General features: G+C 45.2%; 1 pseudogene; it reads left to right on the top strand.

Annotated features, from left to right (window-relative positions):
* Positions 1-1,246: 1,246 nt before the first annotated feature.
* Positions 1,247-4,678, top strand: LOC103606531 (annotated as a pseudogene).
* Positions 4,679-6,367: the final 1,689 nt, after the last annotated feature.

Below are 6,367 nucleotides of genomic sequence, written 5' to 3' on the forward strand. Positions count from 1 at the left end.
GATGGAGGGTGAGGAGGTATCCCATACTATAGGATTAACTTTGTCAGCGGGAAAGGGGAGGGTAGAGGTTTCAGGGCCCAGGTGTGGGTGCAGCCTGTTAACAGTATTGTAGCTGGAGTTAAAGTGTTTAGGGTAAGAATAGCTTTGAATTTGAAAAGAGTGTCCTGTCCCAGTAAGGGGGTTGGGCACTGAGGCATTATTAAAATTTGTGTGTGAATTGGGTGTTATGTAGGGTGCAGGAAGGGGTTGAGTGATCCATGGGCAGTGTTCTGATCCCATGACCCCTACTATTGTGACAGAGGATGGGGTTGTTGGTCCCACATATTTAGGAAGGGTAGAGTAAGTGGCCCCAGTATTGATGACAAAACAGATTGGCTTACCTGCTATGAGGAAAGTCACCCTGGGCTCACACGTGGTGATCTCTGTGGGGGCCTCAGGCCCTGGGCATCATCAGTCCTCCTCCTAGGCAAAGCCAAGAAACTCTGGTAGGGATGGCCATGAAGCCAATGGCTGTGTCTTGGGGACTGGGCTACTCCCTTTCTGGCGAGTGGCATTGGTCAATCCACTCAGTGACCTGGTTGTTTGCAGTGAGAACAGGGCCTGGGAGGGGGCCTGGGGTTAGAACATGCCCATGCCCAGTGGCCTGGTAGACCACATTTGAAGCAGTTCCTGGGTGGCTTGCCCCTAGAGGCAGCCAGCTTTGAAGTGTGTGAGCCTCAGATGGCATTAGCCAGGAGCTGGTATTTGACCTGATCTCTTTTGTAATGATCTTTTTTTTTTTTTTTTCTGTTGTTACACTCCTTGAAAGCTGCATTGAGGAGGTACTGTAAAAGGCCCATGTCTGCAGGGGAGTTTGGATTATATGTGTGTATTTACACAAAGCCTCAGACAGGCAGGTTAGGAACTCGCTGGGATTTTCAGTGGATCTCTGTGTGATTTCCCTAAGCTTATCATAATTGACTGACTTGTGAGGAGCCTTTTGGAGGCCAAAAATCAAGTGTGTGATCATGTTATCCTCGAGATCCCAATCCCCATGGCTGGCCTGGTAATCTCAATTTGGGTCCATGTGAGGAACTGCAATGGCTCCCACTGGCCATCTGTTATTTTGAGTATGTACCTCATCTGCCTGTTGTTGGGCCGTTCCCAGACCTGCTCCCTGTACATGGACTCAGACAACTCCCTCCATCCCAGCCACTTCACAGAGGGGGATATAAAGGAGCCAGAACTGAGGCAGGGTTGTTACCTGATGAAGGGGGAGAAGGAGAGGGGTCGGGTGGCTGAGGGCGAGCATCTCAAGGCCAGGTAGGGGGAAGAGAGGGAAAAGGTGATGGCTGATGGGTCTGGGAGGGGAGGTTGGGCATGAGCTAGGAGAATTTGAGACATAGGACATTTTTGACAGAGAGAAGGACTGTAGTTGGAGATAGAAAAAAGACTTGAACATAAGAAATTTCTCCAGCTTTTGCCATTTCAGTGAGTATCTAAATAGAGAGTGCCATCAGATGGCCACTGGGATCCATTGTAATGAGGCATTCGAGTTTTAATGTATCCCTGGAGGCCAAGGGGTAAATTGGCCAGGAGATAGCCCAAGGGCATAGAGCGTGGAGGTTTGGATTGTGAGGATCCCATGTAGAGGGTGAGAAAGGAAATGGGCAGTCCTGGTAGAAGAAGAATGCCACCAAGGAGCGTCCTCTTTGGTGTGCATCTTCTTTTTGAGCAAAAAGCCACCAACCAGCTAATGGAGCATCCTCCAATAGCAGGGGGGCATGAGAAGAGTTTCCTCAGCCAGGTGCCTGGGCTTTGTAGAGACCATAGTCCTAGAGAGTAGTCAGGGGAACCTGTAGAAGCAGGACAGACCCACTGACTCACCCTGAATTGAGGCCGATGTTGGATGCATTGGTCTGAAACGGCAAAAGGAGGAAGTCCTGGAGGTACCCAGATTGGCAGGGCCAGGAAGGGCGGCTGAGGGTCAATCAACCCAAGAGAGTGGATCATCCAACAACGTTGGCCAGAACCCTTCCCAGGTTTCAGCACCATAATGAAAGAAAGTGAGCTGAAACACTGGGTACTGATCAAGCTTTATTAAAGAAAAAGAATCTGGTGGGCCGTGCTCAAAGTGGAGGGCAGCCCAGGGCTGCCCTCAAGACGTAGGACAGCACCATGTGTGGGGGTGAGAGAGCTTATATAGGGCACCAAGGGCTGGCTGATACAATCAAGGAGGGGCATTATGCTTTTGCAGAAGCTATGCAACCAGAGTGGAGAAACCGCACCCTTGCAGAAGCAAAAGGGTTTCTGTTTTGTAGAAGTCATGAGGCTTCTCATAAAGGGAAGGGGGGAGGGGTTTGGTGCTGGAAGTGGAAGACAAGGCCAGCAGCTATTTTGTGCTTATTGTGTGCACAATCCAAGATCCATCACTAGGGTTCTAGAGAAAGATGCAGGGAAGCCTGTAGCCGTAGCTTAACACATAATGGAAACTCTTCATTCAAGACTCAGGTGGAAGGACCCAGATTCCCTGCACGGCAGGAGGTTAGGGTGGTGTAAGAGTACAGAGCAATTACAATAATAATAAATGTACAGCATAAGTACAAATATATTTGCACTCTGAGTGGTAAAGTATGTAAGTAGGGGTGGTGAGTATGTAAGTATGTATGTATATTTATATTAAGTATTAACGTGTATATAGATATTGTGTGTACAGCGTATGATGAATGTGTATGTTTCTATACATGTATTGTGTGTTGAGGCCACATAATATGTTGTGTGAATGGCTATTCCAAATTCTTTTTGGATTGATGGCGATTAGGAAAAAAGAAGAGCAGGAAAGAAAAAAAGTATTAGGTGAACATATTTATATATGTGTATGTGTGTTTATTTATGCAAATAACCAACATTTACAACTTGGTAGAATTTCACTGGTTACAAAGGGCTTTGACATCCATTATCTTACAACCCCCTTGTGAAGCATGTAGACCAAGTTTTATTGTCTCCATCTTCTAGATAAGGAAACAGAAGCTCAAGAGAGTAATGTGATTTTCCCAAGGTCACACTGTAAGTGACAAAGCAGGGACCCAAGTTTCCAGATTTCCAACCCAAGTTCTTTTTTGATTCTTCTGTGCTAGAAGCAGCCAGATGAATTTATTTATATCCCATACGATTATGTGGACGAGTATTTGTGGGCACTACATCGGGAACTCTGGAAAACAGGGGTTATGAGCTGCTTGATTTCCAGAATTCTTACTGCAGGATCCTCCGTAGTAGGAGGCGAATTGAATATAGAAAGTAAGAGGAAAAAAGACCAAGAGAATAATGGAAGTCAGGCAAGAAGAAAAAAAAGTAGAAGGAGAAATTGAAAGGTAGGAGAATATAAAGAGAGAAAAAAGAAAGAAAGAAACAATATACACTGGTACATGAATTCGTTAAAAAAAAAGAAAGGATTCTCTATGATTTGAAAAGCCTTTCAGAGACAGCAGATACACTGGCAAGAATTTTCCTCCCACTAGGAGGCGGCGGCGGGCAGCTATTGGCCTGCTGGAGCTGCGCTTAGGACCCTCGCCGTGCTCCCCGCCCCCCAACCTCCCCGGGAACCTAATCCACGCCTGGGGCGCGCGGCTGGGCGGAGAAAGGAGGGAAAGGTAGGGCTGAAGTCCCCGCAAGGCCACTGCGGCCGGAGCCGCCCGCTGGGCTTGGGCAGGGCGCGGGGCCTTCGGCGGCCTCCTTCGCTCCTTCCTCTGCAGCTAAGAGCTGGCAGCTGCTCAGGCCGCAGAAGGGAGCGGCGCTGGGAGAGGGGAGCGGGCGCCTTGGACTACAAGGCGTTCACCAAGAAGCTGGATTAGTGGGTGGAGCAGCTGAACGAGTGTAAACAGCTTAACAAAAACTACGTGCGGACGCTGTGCAAAAAGGCTAAGGAAATTTTAATAAAAGAATCAAATGTACAGGAGGTTCGTTGTCCTGTTACCGTCTGTGGAGATGTGCAAGGCCAACTCCCACCTTATGCAACTCTTTAGAATTGGAAAATCACCAGATACAAACTATTCATGGGCGATTATGTAGACAGAGGTTATTATTCAGCAGAGACGCACTTTTGCAACTTTAAAGGTGTATTACCCAGAACGTATTACAATATTAAGAGGAAATCAGGAAAGCCGACAAATTACCCAAGTATATGGCTTTTATGATGCATGTAGTATGGAAATGCCAGTGTTTGGAAATATTTTACAGATCTATTTGATTGTCTTCCACTTACACCGTTAGGAGATGGACAGATATTCTGCCTCTATCCGTAGATACACTGAATCATATAAGAGCCCTGGATTGTTTAAAGGAAGTTAAACATGAGGGCCCAATGTGTGATCTGTTATGGTCAGATCCAGATGATAGTGGTGGGTGGGGTATTTCACCACGTGGTACTGGCTGCACGTTTGAACATTTCTGAAACATTTAACCATGCCAGTGATCTCGCACTGGTTTCTCGTGCCCACCAGCTTGTAATGGAGGGATGCAACTGGTGTCATGTCGGGAATGTGCTTACCGTTTTTAGTGTGCCCAATTATTGTTATTGTGACAACCAGACTACCACCATGAAATTATATGACACATTAAAATACTCCTTCCTTCAGTTTGATCCAGCACTCGTGGTGGAGAGCCTCATATTACCTGGCCCACACCAGACTACTTCCTGTAAGTTCCTCCCGGGAAAACCTGCCTTTGTATGTGGAAGTATACCTGGCTTTTAAAAATATATACATTTCAAAACAAACCAAAAAAGCAACAGTAATCTATGTGTTTCTATACGAAATTGGGGTGTGTCTTGGCATTAAACCACATCATGGACTAAAATGTGCCATACTAATGAGCATTTAGCATAATTTGAGACTGAAATTTAGAATACTATGTTCTAGATTGGTCAAACAGTTTGCCTGCTATATTTGTAGTAATCATTTTCCTCTGGGCTGTTCAAGCAAAAAAAGTAATTGTTTCATATCCTTTTGTGCTTATTTGGAAGTTTTAGTTATAGTGTTTCACTGGCATGGAGTTGGAGTTTTATTTTTATGAAAAGTTCACAAGCAGAAATGGGGAAAAGAATAATGAGAAGTACAGCATCTGTGTTTAGAACGATGAAAAAGTTTTGGAAATAGAGATAGTAATTACACAGCATTGTGAATGTAATTAATTCCACACAATTGTATCTTTAAAACTGCTTAAACTGACAATCTTTCTGTTATATATGTTTTAACCACAATAAAAAAAAAAGAAAAGAAAAGAAAAGAAAGATTCACAAACTAACTTCCACTTAATCCATTACCCTTTATTTTATTGAAATGTATAATTAACTGAAGAAAAGATTCATTTTGGGAGTATGTTCCTTTCATTTAAACTAAATTACTGTTTTATGTTGATCTGCATATTTCTGTAAATTTTTTATGACAGTGCTTGCATCCTAATTGGTGTACTGAGCATATAAACTTTACATTTTAAACAACAGCAAAAAAATAGAATTTACCTCCCACTTAAATGCCTTATTACCTTGGCCGACACTACTTCCCGTTCTAAGTCTCAGTTTCCTCACCTGTAAAATGGGGTTAATGCATGCTAACTCTCAGGGTGGTTTGTAAGGAAAGCTTGAAAAGGGAAAATGCATTTATGGCACCTGGCCAATAATTCAATAACTTAACATTTCACACTTACAGTCACTCCACTGAGAGCCTGGAGCCCTACTCATTCCCTAGCTCATTCACCTCTTCTCCCTGCCAGGTTCGCTACAGGCAGATGGTGCTGGCCTTGGATTAGGTGCTCCAAGGCTTCCTCTCTGAGCACCCAGACTCGTGCAAGTACAGGCCTCCCTGACCCAGGAGGAGTACCGATCAACCTCCCAAAGGATGTTGACTTCCTGGGGGAGATGGTAGGAGGAAAGAGGAGGTGTGTACTTCTATACACACGCCTCCTCCTTCCTCCTACCATCTTTTTGTTGTTTGTTCAAAACAAACCTTGTGAACAATCTTCTTGAGCCTTTCATTATTTGAGTTAAATGTCCTCTGAGCCCTTGCTAGCTGATCCTTGGCTCCAACTACAGGACACCAGTCAGGCCTGAGGCGCTTACATAGGCCTGAGTTGGAAGGTTCAGGGTCTTGACCTCTCCCTGATTTCCTTTCCCCTCACCTTTAGCCTCTGACACCCTGGATGAGTTCTGCGCCCCCCTATGAGTTCCAGTGGGAACAGGGCTGGCGCCCTCCTTCTCAAGTTTGTCATGGAGCACTTTAGCTATAATGTGACTTTGGTTGAGGCTTGGCCCTTCCCTACTCTCATCCTCTCTATCCCATCCTGGCCTGTTTCTGGGCCCTCTGGATAGGTCTGTCTTTGCATTACAGTCTTC

Source organism: Galeopterus variegatus, unplaced genomic scaffold (genome assembly GCF_000696425.1).
Source record: "Galeopterus variegatus unplaced genomic scaffold, G_variegatus-3.0.2 Scaffold6657, whole genome shotgun sequence".
Lineage (NCBI taxonomy): Eukaryota > Metazoa > Chordata > Mammalia > Dermoptera > Cynocephalidae > Galeopterus > Galeopterus variegatus.